Consider the following 14,339-nt stretch of genomic DNA (forward strand, 5'->3'; position numbering starts at 1 on the left):
AGGGGAGGGCAGGGGAGGGGAGAAGGAACTAGAGTGTGTGGCCCAGCCTTTGCTGGACTATCCTCCCTGCTCACCCTCAGCAACCACAGCACCAGGGAGAGACTTCAGGATCCCCATTATACAGGTAGGAAGGTTGTGGCTGGGAGAAGTGAAATAACTTACTTAACAACTACATGGTGGGAAGTAGCAGGACAGCAGTTGAAGCTCAGGTCACGGGAAAGCATGGGGTGGAGGCGATGGACCCTCAGGAAGCCCTATTTCAGTGTCGTCAGAGCCCCCCCCACCGCCCGCCCCCAGTCTGGGCTCTGGTTCCCTGAGGAAGCACAGACCAGAGCCCAAAGCACTGTTTCCGGGGAACCAAGAAGAGCCCTCTCTCTCTCTCTTTCTCTCTCTCTCTCTCTCTCTCTCTCCCCCCTCCCTCCCTCTCAACATCCTGTTTATTGTCCAGAACTCTCTCCATTCCCTTCAGGACTAAGCTTTGGGAAACCAGAGTCTGGAAGTTTCTTTTCTGGGCCCTACCCCTTCACACCCTTCCCAGAGGGAAGGGCAAATAGCCCCTGTGACCGAAAGGGCAAAGGGAAAGAGGAAAAAAGGATTAATGCTTCAGCACTAACATCCTGCCACAATATTCTCTTGTGCAGTGCCCGCCCCCGATGACTTCACCCCAGTGGCAGAACACATTTGCGCCAGGTCCCCTCAGGGCCGCTCTCCAGGGAGAAAAGAGAGCCTGGCAGTCCGGCCTAGACGGTGCCAACCCTCCCACTGGGCAGCTCGGCCATTCGCCCGGGTGTCCTCAGGTCTCCTGATGCAAGGGCCCAGCAAGGCACCCGGGGCTTCCCGGTGGGCACCTAGGGACACCCCCAGGAAGTACAGTGAGTGTGGGGGGGCCTCTGCCGCCCTGGGGCCAGGCACAGCATCTCCCTGAGGCCGCCCCTGGCGCTCTGGGTCCAAATGCCATTTGCCTCTGTTTCCTCTGGCAAACCCAGAGCTCCCAGATGGCAGGAGCTGTGCCATAGTCACAAGGCGCTCGTCCGTCACAAGCACAGCAAAACCTCTCAATAGAGACGCAATGTTATGGTTTGTCTTAGGAGGATTTGCTGTTTGTTTTTTTTTTTTTCTTTTGGAGTCCCACGCCCACCCAGGACTCTGTCTGGTACACCAAGGTCCCGAATCCACGAACGAACGAGGAGGCTTCAGCCAGGCACTGCGGGCTGGTGATGACCGAGGGACGACAGCCCAGCTCCCCGGGTCATGAGCTTCACTGGACTGTGACGGGACAAAAGGAACAGAGACATACGGAGCATCGGGCTTCCTAAGCGCCCCAGGGACAAACAGTTGCAGGAAGCGATGGGGTTCGTGAAATTCCCCATAGCTTCTTTCCCCACCCCCCAGAGTAGGAATGCGTTTGCACCTGGATCCAACACACCCTTAGGTACAGGCTCATAAACTTCACTTTCCCACAATCAATATACACCTTTTCTCTTTATTTTTTTAAAGTAGGCTGCATGCCCAGCGCAGAGCCCAACGTGGGGCTTGAATTCACGACTCTGAGATCAAGATTTGAGCTGAGATCAAGAGTCAGACGCTTAACCGACAGAGCCACCCAGGTCCCCCTCTTTTCTCCCAAACCAGCCAGATCTGTACCCCCGAAGTGGAAGCCGTATTGCCCACCCTTGCTTTACTACTCGGACAGGATCTCCGCACCCCAGAGAGCAGGCAGGTGTTCTCCTACCAAGTGAGCTGCTAATGGCTGTCTAGGGTCTTTGTTAGAGATGCACTTTGTGGCCACAGTGCCCCAGCCCAGCACAACTCAGGTGGTTTTCCCTAAGCCTTGAGTCCTGTCAGATAATAGAAAAATATGTAAAAAGAAAAAAAAAATGTATATTGGTCTCTGCTGTTTCTTGGCACAAAGCTTCTAAACCCCTTATAATTTCCTGGTGACAGGAGTGACTTTTGTTCTAACAAGGTGACTCTGGGTAGGCTCCTGGATGGAATGGGAGTTGGTCATCAGAAAGTCCCACCCATGATGAAAAGCTTGGAACTGTCAGCCCCGTCCCCTCTCCAGGGTTAATGACTGATCATGCCTACATAATCTAACTTCCATAAAGATCCCCAAAGTACGGGGATCCAAGAGCTCCCGGGTTGGTGAGTCGAGTGATGTACTTGGAGAAGACACAGAAGCTCCCGTGCATCTCTTCTAGCCTCTCTTCTATCCGGCTTTTACATCCTTTTGTAACAAACCAGCGAGCGATCTAGTAAGTAAACTGTTTCTTTCTCCCCGCGATCTAATAAGTAAACTGTTTCTTTCTCGGAGCCCCTCTAGCAAACTAACTGAGCCTCAAGGGGGGTTGTGGAAACCTCCCTTCCATAGCCGGTTGGTCAGAAGTACGGATAACAACCTGGACTCGTGGCTGGCGTCCGAAGCAGGGGCTGGGGGCATGGTCTTCTAGGCTGGGGCCCTTAAGCATGAGATCCCACGCTGTCTGCAGGTGCACAGTGTCAGAGCTGAGTCGAATTGTAGGAGCCTCCCCTGCCCCTCCGCTGCCCGAGCTGGTGTCACAGAACTGCTTGTTGTGGGGACTCCCCCTGCCCAGAGGCCTTGTGAGTGTGGCCATGGCGTCAGAGTGAGGGAGACACACAGGAGGACTGGGGGTGGTTTTCCTGAACAATTCCTTACCAGCGTTGCTAATTCCTTGACAAGGAGGGTAATCGTGGCTCTCCTACGACGGTACTTTGAGGACTCAGTGAAATAATCTTCGTAGTGGGTTCAACACACTGCACGACCTCTCGTGTGCGATAAAGCCATGCCTCTTGACCGTCTCTGAGTCAGCCTAAGTGTCCTAAGGTGCACGACAGAATGCACCCATCTGGAGGCTACAGTTTGATGGGTTTGTGGCGCGTTTACACCAGTGGAACCGCTGCCACGTTTGACTTCCGGAATGTCACCAACCCCCCAGAATGCTCCCTCCTGCCCCTTGCGGCAATCCCTGCCCCCACCCCAGCTCCAGGCAGCCACCCATCTGCTTTCTGTCGCTATAGATTTGCTTCCTAGCATTTCGTTTGAATGGAATTTCCCTCAGCACAGTGTCTGTCAGATTCAGCGTGCTGTCGTGAGCGTCTGTTCCTCCCTCCTCTTTACGGCTGAGTGCTGTCCCGCGGCAGAAACATAGCATGATTTGTTTATTCCAGCGTGAGGTTATCATGCACAAGCCTCTGTGAACATTCGAGAACAAGTCTTCGTGTGGATATGTGTTCTCTTTATTATTATTATTATTATTATTATTATTATTTGACAGCTCCTGCCACAGGCTTATCTGCACAAACAGCACAGGAGGGCACCAGCCCCATGCAGACAGACGCCCAGGGATCACACTTGGTCCTTCCATCCTCACTCTGGCAGACAGAAGCCTCTACACTGGAGACTTCGTGGCGGGCGGCGCCTATGGGAACCCGAGCCACAGCAGGAGCTGGAGCTGGGGTCACAGCTGGCAGCCTGGGCCTCGGTTTGAGTCTCAGCCTCGGACTTTGGCCAGCAGAGCCTGAGACCCTTGGCAGCGAGGGCGCGAGCATGTCTCCCGAGCTTGGGGTGAGCGGTGCAGGCAAGCTGATTGAATTTGTGGCTACCAGTCTTTGGGATGTTGGGCTTGACGAGGGCCTTGAAGGCCTCCACACGTGCACTCATGGTCTTGGCATTGTTGGCCTGGGTCTTCTTCGGGCGCTTCTTGCTGTGCTTCTCGGCAAAGCGTGTGTTCTTCAGGAACTTGAGTTCTCTACCCCTAAGAGATTCATATTTTGGGGACTGGGGTTTCTTGGTGCCATTTCTGTGCCGTTTTCACAACTCGTTGTGCGTGGCGTGGTTCTTGGACTTGGCCATGTCTACACCGAAGCCAGCGGCTCCCAAAGCACCTTGGACCAGAAGAGAAAGAGAAAGACTGGTTGTATGTTCCTACTCCCTCTAGGTGGGTGCCCAGGGGTGGGACTGCTGGATGGCATGGTAAGATATGTTGAGTGGGTGCTATTAGGAAACTGCTAACTCTCTTCCAGGGTGCTTCTATCATTTCCACACCTGCCACAGCACAGGAAACTTCCAGGCACTCTGCTACCGTGGCAACATGTAAATCAACTTAATTTTGACTCTGAGCTCTCACCCTGCCAGGTAAGGAAGAAGTTTAGCCTCATCTATTTTCAGGGCTGCTCCCACAACACACACACATGCACGCACACACACACATGCACACACACACACACACACACACACACACAGTGGGAGAAGAACAAAGCCTGAGTCTCACACTGTGCCCTGTGTGCACCACTTACCACTGAGATCTCCATTTGCCCGGATAATCTGAGGTCTGCCAACCTCCCGCCCCCTTGGCTGAGCCACCCCAGCAACAGAGCATGGTCCCAGAGACCGGTACCCACCCAGCTGCTCCTCTCTGAGGTCCTTATCCTGCCCAGGGCACTAGAAGAGAGGCACAAATTAATAGCTGAAAACGTTGCTCCACTGTACATATAAAGCACCTAACACTGTCCCAGACCCAGAGACGATGCTTAGTTAATGTTCCCTTTCCCTTAAGAGAGGGGAAAGTTGTTCTCTCTCCTGTGGAGATGCATTTTGAGCTGAAGCCTCGGCCTGACTTATGGTGATACAGAGGCAGCACATCTGCCCTCTGAGAAGCCTCCGTCAGCTGTCTGGGCTGAGAACCGTCCATCATGAATCACAACCACTTGACTCGAAGCTCCCGCTGCACCTTGTTCATTTGCTCGATACTGCAGAGCCGTAAGCGGTATTCCATTTAATAAAGGGACATCTCTGAAGTCTACTCGCTCACCACTGGCCACGCTGAAGGTGGGGCTCTGGGGAGAGAGGCTCTTGACCTTCGTTCCTGTTCTCTGTTCTGAAGCATTTATTCAGGTCATAACCCAAATCCACTTCGATCATCTTCTGTTGCAAACATAGGTCTCAGTGCCTGGCAAACGGGCAGTTGGTACACATATTTATTGAATAAGTGAATAAATGAATCATTAACTGTTGGTGATTTTACGGATGTGGACATGACTCGCTGAAGTGAATTGTGCTTTGTGGAGCCATTTCTGCTTGAAGGAAATGTTCTGCTACAGCTAGCCCGTCTAATCCCTACACATCTGGGGTAAGACCCTGGAGCCTTCCTTCACTGGACACTTGGACCCCTTGGGAAGAAGCGCCCAGGGTGCTCTGCTCTTGGGCGCCCCCTACAGGCCTGTACGCAGTAACGGACATCAGTCCTGCTTCCTGTGTCCTGAAGAAACATTTTTCCTGGTGCCTAAGAGGAAGAGGAACCCTTGAACTCTGAACTACCACTGAATGCATTTTTCCCTTATTTCTTCCAGTTAAGTGCTGTTTTAGTAACTAATCTGGAAAGAAAGCCAAAATCCTACTGCATTCCTTTAAAAGTAAATATTTCAGCTAATAAATGAACAAAAGATGCTCAACATCACGAATCACTAGGGAAATGTAAATCAAAACTGTAATGAGCTTCCAATATACACTCATTAGAATGGGAACTATAACAACAACAACAACATCGAAAGAAAATAAGTGTTGGCGTGGATGTGGAGAAAAGGGGATCTTTGTACACTATTGATGGGAGTGCAAATTGGTGTCGCCACTATGAAAAATAGTATGGAGGTTCCTCAAAACATTAAAAACAGAACTACCATACAATTCAGCAATTCCACTTCTGGGCGTATACCCAAAAGAACGGAGAGCAGAGACTCAAAGAGATGTTCCTACATCTGGGAAGGAGGTTAAACGTGCTGACTGTGTAGCCAGGCTGCCTGGGTTCATTTCATGGCTCCCCCACCTCGGTCTGTGACTGCAGAAAAATGATTCAATGTTTACGTTAAACAGCTTCCTCATCTGTAAGATGGAAACAACAATAATGCCTACTTGTTTTGTTTTTAAGTTTATTTACTTTTGATAGAATTCGAGCAGGGGAGGGGCAGAGAGAGGGAGACAGAGGATCCGACGCCGACTCTGCTGACCGCAAAGAGCCTGACTCCGGGCTCGAACTCACCAACTGTGAGATCATGACCTGAGCTGAAATGGGCCGCTCAACCAACTGAGCCGTTCGGGTGCCCCCAATGATCCCTACATCTTAGGATCGTTGTGTGAACGGAAAAGAAAATAAACCCATCCAAAATGTTTGGTTAAGTCACGACCCGTCTTACTACAGTGATTCCCCGTCTCTGTAGGTGAACTCTTGACCCTAGTTCAACCTTTAAGTACAACACTGGCAGGGCTGCCAGGAAATCACTGAACCGGAGAATCCAGGTGCACAGGCCCAAAGCCCCTCCTTCCCAGTAGGACAGCCCAAGGTCCACGCATGCGCCGCCCCGCCCTTCCGCAGGGACACGAGGCCATGCAGCTGCGGCTAATCCTCACCCCTGTTTGCCATTAACCGAGCTGTGCAACAGGCGGGCGAGACGCGGGGGGCGGCAGAAGCTAGGATCTGGATTTGCACCCTTGGGGGAGGGTCTAAAAGGAGCTCAGATGGGGGCCAAAACACGGGGGCGTGTAGCCGTGGCCCCAGGGCTGCTGTAGGAATTTGAAAACGCAGAGAGTTCTCTCCTGGAAGAATGGGGGATGGGAAGGTATCGACAAATACCCCCCCTACTGGATCGTTTCCAGGGCACAAAGCACTATGAGTGAGTAGAGGGCGTCGGAATGGGTCAATCCATAAAAGCTGAGCAGAGAGAAAGCAATGACTTCCTGGAACACTTTGCCTTGATATCACCAGGCATGGTGGTGGCATGGAAGAAAGCTCTAGGCAAGGACCGCAGGGAGGGAGGGGGGAAGGGAGGGAGGAAGGAAGGCAGGCAGGCAGGCAGGCAGGCTCTGGTATCAGAACATCCGGAGGCCAGCGTCTGGGTGGGAAGGGCTGGAGAACCCTGGGCCTCCGGCCAGGCCTGCCCTGAAAGGAAGTTCTGGAGGGAAGGGGCCTGAGGCCAAGCCTGAGGTCAGTTATCTGGAACTCAGGCCACGGGTGCCAAGACCAAAGGAAGAAAATGAGCTGTGCTCCAGGTGAAGTGATGGGTCAGGAAGGCAGGAGAGACAGATAACATGGTCGTTCATTTTATGTGTCAGCTTGATGGGGCCATGGGGTGCCCAGATATTTGGTGTCTGTGAGGATGTTTTCAGATAAGATTAATATTTGAGTTGGTGGGCTGAACAAAGCTGAGTGTCCTCCCTAATGTGGGCAGGCCCCATCCCCTCTGTTGAAGGCCTGAGGAGAAAGAAGCCTAAGAAAGAATTCTTCCTCTGCTTGCCAGTCTTCGAGCTGGGACATCAGTCTTCTGTACCTGGATTAGAACTTACACCATTAGTTGTCCTGAGCCCCCAGCCTGCAGACAGCAGATTGTGTGATCGCTCAGCCTCCATGATTACGTGAGCCAGTTCCTTAAAATGAATTTCTTGATAGATGAATAGATAGAATGAATAGATTTGGCTTCTCTGGAGAACCCTGGCTAATACACGTAACCAAGTGGAAGACAAAAGAGAAGGTCCAAAGAATGTCCTGAGGGTTCTGGCACGGCCGCAGCAGGAAAGAGGTCAGGTAAGGCTACCAAGTAGAATCAGCAAGAAGCCTCTCCTTGGTATCAGACCAGCACAGCAAAGTCTCCTTCATGAGGACTTCTGGTGTCTAATTCTCTGCGTCCTGATTGCTGAGGGGGATTTATGTACAAAACCTAAGGGCTGTTACATTTATGAATATCCCATTATTTCCTGAGGCAGGAACCCACAGACCTCCGAGAATGTGTTACCTGCACACAGTCTGACATGGTGAAATATCAACTTGACACATAGAGCTCAGAGGACACTTTGTTTTACACTGTTAGAGGGTGTACGGATTTTGGTCCAGTCCAAACCGCTATATATAGTGACAAGGCCGGGTAGAGGTGAACTTGGGCCAGATGGAGCAGAGAAAGCTGATTTGGTATGCAATGCACCTGCTGGGACAGGCTAGGCCCTCTATGCTGGGAGACCCATTTGATATGGCAGAGACAGGTGAACCCCATCTAGGGCCCAGCATGGAGGGCGTGTGTTGGTCGTAACCCTCCTGGGAGCTTCCTGGGTGCAATCTGAAATTGGCCCCTGTGCTCTGACGGCAGAGAGAGACTGAAGAAAGAGGCAGTCATTCCAGGATGGTGGGTGGCAGCTTTAATAAGCAAAGGGGACTTACATATGAGGCTTGTCTCAGGCAGCAGCAAGATGAATGGATCCCTGTACCTGCTGGCCATACCTGCAAAGTTTATAAAGAGGCCTTCGCAGGGTCTAGTCACATACACCATGAAGGCGTTTTCAACGCCACGTCGCCATCTCAAGGCCATATCCTTGTGACACGGCCTCCGGGAGCAAGAAAGGCAAGCGGAAACCACGTTCCAAGGACAGGGCCGAGGAGGTGAGGAGCCTCCAAGTGCCAGGGTCCGGCTCACGGGTCGGTTGGTAGCCACATCTTTTTGATGACCTTTCCCACCGGGGTGGTCCCGGTGGTGGTCTACCGATGAGTAGAGGGAGGAGGTCATCTTCAGAGGTACAGGCAGGTGTTGGCGTTTGCAAAGTCTGGCACACGGTGGGTAACATGGCCCGGCCTGGGTCCTGTGCTTGCATGTAGAGAAGAACCTGACTCTAGAGGAGCCGGGGTACTGGGAAACTCACAAGGCCAGGACTGGAGTCCAGAAGAGCATGGCAGAGAACCAGCCCCAAGAACTGGGTTGTGCCTCTCCTCTGGGCCCCCTCCACACCTGGGCCTACAGACCACAGTGTAAGCGCGGTTCTGCTGCTTCTGTCAGCCCCATCAGTGATGAGTTCCCAGGGGCCAGCACCACATCTCAGTTTCTTCTGTGCCCCTGGTGCCTAGCAGAGTGCCTGACACACAGTGAGTGCTCAGCGAGCGTGTGAAGAAACAGGGGACTCGGTGTGGAAACCCCTGCGCAGTGAGTCAGTGCTTCTCGCTCGGACCCAGCCTGGCCCTGAGGCCAAAGAAGCACAGCCTGGCAGTGAGGTGTGGGGTTGCGACCCGGGCAGGCCCTGGAGTTCACTGTCCTCTGGATGGGTTGCTGTGGCCCTGGTTTTTTGAGGTAGGGGAAGGAAGGGGATTGCTTTGTTCTGATCAATAATTAGATAAAAATAAGTGAACACTCGTATTTAGGGGGCTCAGGAAAGAAGTGTGGCTTGCTTCAGTGTTTGATTCCACCCAAGTTGTCTTTCCGTGAGCCATGATTTTCACACGACTGTTGCTGCCCAGAAGAATAATGTCACTTAACGCCTCCCGTCCTCTGTTGCCGCCCAGAGGAGTAATGTCACCTAATGCCTCCCTTCCTCAGCTTCAGGTAGGAGCTCAGGGCCCCAGAAGGTGCTTCTCAGAGTGTTCGTCAGTCACATGGCCCAGGAACATCCCCAGAGCCCTGTGGTGAGAAGAGCTGGGGCTGCAGACGGCCTACAGGAGGAAGGCGGGGGGCTTGCAGATGCTTCCCGAGCAGCTGAACAAAGGTTCTGGAAAAAGCAGTCCCTGCAGAACCAACATAATAGCGTGACACGCCATCTACCTCTTGTGAGTAAAAGGCCCGCCTAGGTGTCTTGATGCTATAAAAAGTGTCTGTCTGATGTTTGTCTACCAAAAAAAGCCAAGCGGAAGTCTTCATTACAAAAAAGACCCATGAAGGACTGGGTTTCACACCCCCTTTTCCCATGGCCACTAATTAAAATTACCAACTTTGACAATCTATGGGATGTCACCAAATAGAAGTACTCGACATTTCCACAGGAAACGCCCCTGTGGGTCACCACCCAGGAGTTACCACCACACGCATGTGAGTTCCCAAAGATCTGCAGTTAGCAGAAATGTATGACCAACTCTGTCAGTCAGGTTTAGTTGCAAAGAGAACCCACGTGAACTGGTTTAATTGTTGGGAGGGTCAGCAAGAGCGTGAACACTCAGCTTCCAGGAGCAGAGTTGAGACCCACGTCACAGAACTGGCTCCTTCAGAGCCGTGCCTTGGCTCCACCCCCACAGCAGACGAGATGCTTCAGCGTGGGCATTTCCTCACTGGAGGACTGGGAGCTAGACAAAGGCTAGCTTCCTACCAGTGCCTTTTGCCAAAAGGAAAAATCCACAGCCCTGCATGGAGCGCGCTCCTATGACAAGAACGGAAGGAGCACCTCAGGGAAACTGCCCAGTTCTTAGTCTTTAGATGCGCTGAGGTTTCCCTCACACCTCGGCCACCTGTGAGAGTCCTGCAGGCTGGCTCTGCCTCTGCCAGGAATGGGTCTCTCCCTTCTCCACGGTGGCTCTGGTAATCTGCCTCTGGCTCCCCTGTTTGGAGACGGGAAGACTTCTCTAGCTCATTGACCTCTCCGTGTGACTCTTGACTCAAGCAGCTTCCTTGCTTTGATCACCACCTGTAGCTCCAGGTCAGAGATCCCCATTTTCTGGCCCAAGCCCTGGAACTCCTACCCAAGGAAGAAGATTCACACCTTCTGGAGCATTCTTCACACGGACCCAGCTCTGACGTGCTAATGACCCTGGGGACAAAATGGGAAAGAGCGGAATGTAAACCAGGTGTGAAAAAGGCAACAGCCAGGCCCCGCAGAAGGCCAACCAGGGTCCGATGTCTCTAAGTAAAGGAAAACTTTGGTCCAATCGAGGCTATTGTCCATGTCTGTTGGTGGGGCCCAGCAGTAGGTGTCCCCATGCAGGAGTCATGTGCAGGTGGCTTCATGGGGCTAGACCGAGAGGGTCATCTGCAGCAGGTTATGGACTCTCAGCAAAGAGGACAACAGTGAGACTCATCCTCCAGGGAAGGTGCTGGCAGAGATGAGGCAACCTGCTTGGGCCCCAGTGCTGCTGAGAGGGCTTAGAACAGCAAGAGAAACTTCAGAGCAGACTCCTATTCCAGTACCCGCAGGAGGGGAGGGAGATTTGCAGAATGGATCCGGGATCGACTGGAATTATTACACTGTAAATCTTGGATAAACGGGATCATTATTACAACCTCTGTCTCAATATCCTAGCCTGTTGGCTGTTCAGATGAGAAGAGGTGAGCCCTTAACCTGAACTCCAGCTCTGCCAGCCCACATTAGTTGGGAGACCCGGCTCCAGTGTCTCACGTAGTCTTCCCTTTTGATCTCATCAGGTTCTTCCCTTGCACAAAAAACAGAGGAACGTGAACTTAAGTTTTCTTACGAGGGGACTTGTCAGAATGAAATGGGAAGGATGAGATCCATCAGGAAGGTGTGGCAGAGATCGGCTACCTGCTCCTTACGCTTATTTCCTCTTGGGGGATGCTCAGCCACGTGTCCCAGCCTCCTTTCAGGTAGGTGTGGACGTGTGGTTGCATTCTAGCCAAAAAAGTGGGAGCAAGAGTGGTGCTGGCTGCTCTCAGGACTGACCCACATCCCCGCCGTTTGTGATCTCCCATGTATACCATGCATAGTCCCCAAAAGACCAATCCAGAGAAGCCATTGTGCCACTCAGATGTATGGCGTCGATGATGGATGGGGATTTGGAGGTGTCAGAGGTAGAGAGGAGGCTTTAAGGGACTGGGAGAACAACCACAGAGAATCTTTAAGCAGGGACGCCAAAACAGGTAGGAATATAATTGCCATCCACTGTTTGGACTCCATCCAAAGAGAGTAGAGGGACACCAGCCAAGTAAAGAGGCCCCAGGAGCCGTATTTAGCAGGAGCAGGGGAGCCTCTGATGGCTGGTGGTTCTCACTTTATCTCACACAGCAGGCTGTTCTGTGACATTGGCTGTGGGAATAGTGACAGGTTCCCCTGGGTCCTGGAAGGCCCTGGCAAATGTGTCCCTGTCCTGGTGAATGCACAGGAGGAAGAAGCCTGCAAGTCCTCATACAATACATTTGCTCTGACTTTTTACTTATCAGGAGCTGTCTTGAATTACCTGGAGATTTACAATTACCTGTTCAGAATATCCTGTTTTGTTCCTGAAATAGAGGTACTAGAAGTTCATGACAGAAACTAGATGTAATTTTTTCACAGGAACAATATAATAGGGTTGTGATTCTAGCCAAGGTCTGATACAGTATTTGCAGAAATGCCCAGAAATTGCAGAGTAACCGATGTGTCCATGAGAAATCTACCCTGGCACAGTGTAGAGTGTTCTGAGGTATCTATGAATCAGTCAAGTAGGACAATGCAATAACCAATCACAGTAAAGCTCTAAAAATTTTATGTGAGAGCTTCACTGGGGGCTTGGAACCAGAGAGCCCTCTGGCTGAAGGCAGCAGCCAGACCCTACAGTATGTCCGCAGGGTGTTTTGGAGTGAATTATCCAGGTCATCTGTGTTGAACCCTGTTAGTCTGAGGTTGACTGGAGACCACAGCCGTCAGGATTCCGGATACCTTTATGAACTATTCTGTCCTCATCAAAGGATTTTAGAACACTGGGTCACCCCTGGAATTACAAGAGGCCATGCATGAAGTCAGAGGTCCGAGGCCATTTTTTGTTTGTTTTTAAAGTTTATTTTGAGAGAGAGAGAGAGAGAGAGAGAGAGCGTGTGCAGAGTAGGGGCAGAGAAAGAGGGGAGAGAGAGCATCCCAAGCACTGTTAGCACAGAGCCCCACAAACTGCGAGATCATGACCTGAGCGGAAACCAAGAGTCCCACGCTTAACCGACTGAGCCGCCATGAGACACCCCCCCCCCCCGCCCTGGCCATTTTTAAATCCTCCTCCCCCAGCAGCCTCCCTTACAACATTGCCTTGGTGAAACTGAAAAACCAGGACCTTTGTAAGGAAAAGGAAATTCAAATGACATCCCCTTGGAGAAAAGAGACACGTGACTGCTTCTTTCTCTCTGTTGTGAATATCCCTTTTCCACCAAACCCCATTGGAACGTCTGTGGGCTTTCTGTTCCTTGCCCTCATCCCAGTGGGTTTCACCATGAAGGGGGGCAGAAAAAGCGTATGCGGCGTCCCTCAGGTAAGAACAGCCCAGGGCTGGCGTGTAACCAAGTTCTGCCACGGCACTATCCATGTTGCCATACCGCTTCGAGCTAACGCCTCGTGCAACTGCAGAATCTCCGAGGAGAAGACAATCACATGAGACTCATTTATTCAGGTTCACCAAACAGGTTTCCTCAGCCCTTCCCGAACACACTGATGACAACAGTGACGTATCTGGGCGCATGACTAATGAATGCTGTGAGGAGGCGCAAGCCTGGAGCTGTGGGTCAGTTGTTATCATCTGTTCAAATGATGATAATTATACATGTATAATGTATAAAGCGGCTTTACAGCGAGACCCTGGTTTCTTTTAGACCCAATTTCCTGATACACGGGCCACTGGGCTCCTGTGAAATGCGTGGCCGGAAGGGGGCTCATTTAGTGACCGCTCAGCCAAGAGAAGGAAGCTTTGCTGTAGGTCCAGGAGGATCTGAAGCCAAAACAAAGAGGAGTCGGTGCCCGCTTCCTCAGGGCTGGTGAACGTTGAGAGGGAGTGTCATCTTCCCTGTAGTCCCCTGCCCAAGACTGTCGGGTCTTTGGAAACCTTAGAAAGGGCAGAGAAAGGGCCCTCCTGCTCTGTGGCCAGAGGATCTGCAAGGACTGAGTACAGGGGTCACAGGACCCTGACATTCCAGCCTTCCCTTACTAGCTGGGAAAGAGGCCTGGAAAGTTCATCACTCCTCTCCCCAACTAAACAGAGTGATAGACACTTTTTCCTTTGGCTGTGATACAATAAGAGTGACGACCATCACCAGGTTGGAGGCCATGAAGTAACCCCCTCAGAAATGCATCGGAAATACTGCCGCGGCTCCCGGGAAGGTTCTAGAGCTCACAGCCTCTGCGAGGGACAGTATGGGGGTGGGGGGTGGGGTGCTGCAGGCACGTGCTTCCCGTGCAGTTTCCATCTCTTCCTGTACTCCTGGGCTGGCTGGCCTCAGAATTTCCATGTTGGCCTTTCTGATGGCAACTAGGAGTTGAAACGAGAGGGAAGGAGGTAAAATGCCCACGAATTCCAAGGAAAGCGCAATTAGGCTCGCCAGCTGGATGCTGAATGATTTTAGGTCCCACGGGAGGCCACGATCCTCTGACTCTTTAGACACAAATTATAACCCCCTTCAGAATGGCCTCCGTATCCTCCCCACCCCAGGAGTCTTCTCAGCACTGTCCACAGTTTGCTTCTTGCTCCAACCGTCTTCCAGGATGACAGAAGAGACTGTGTGGTGCAGGGCAGAGAGGGGACTGGGCCATCCGTGTGGTCAGGCCAGGGTGTCAGAAGCCATCCTTCAAAGATCAGCACCCCCTCAGCCCCCCAGCATAGAGGACCCCAGGTTGG

At 52.0% G+C, this 14,339-nt stretch overlaps 1 pseudogene; it reads right to left on the reverse strand.

Moving 5' to 3' along the window:
* Positions 1-740: 740 nt before the first annotated feature.
* On the reverse strand, positions 741-3,925 carry LOC122475900 (annotated as a pseudogene).
* Between the last annotated feature and the right edge of the window lie 10,414 nt (positions 3,926-14,339).

This window comes from Prionailurus bengalensis, chromosome E4 (genome assembly GCF_016509475.1).
Source record: "Prionailurus bengalensis isolate Pbe53 chromosome E4, Fcat_Pben_1.1_paternal_pri, whole genome shotgun sequence".
Taxonomy (NCBI): Eukaryota; Metazoa; Chordata; class Mammalia; order Carnivora; family Felidae; genus Prionailurus; species Prionailurus bengalensis.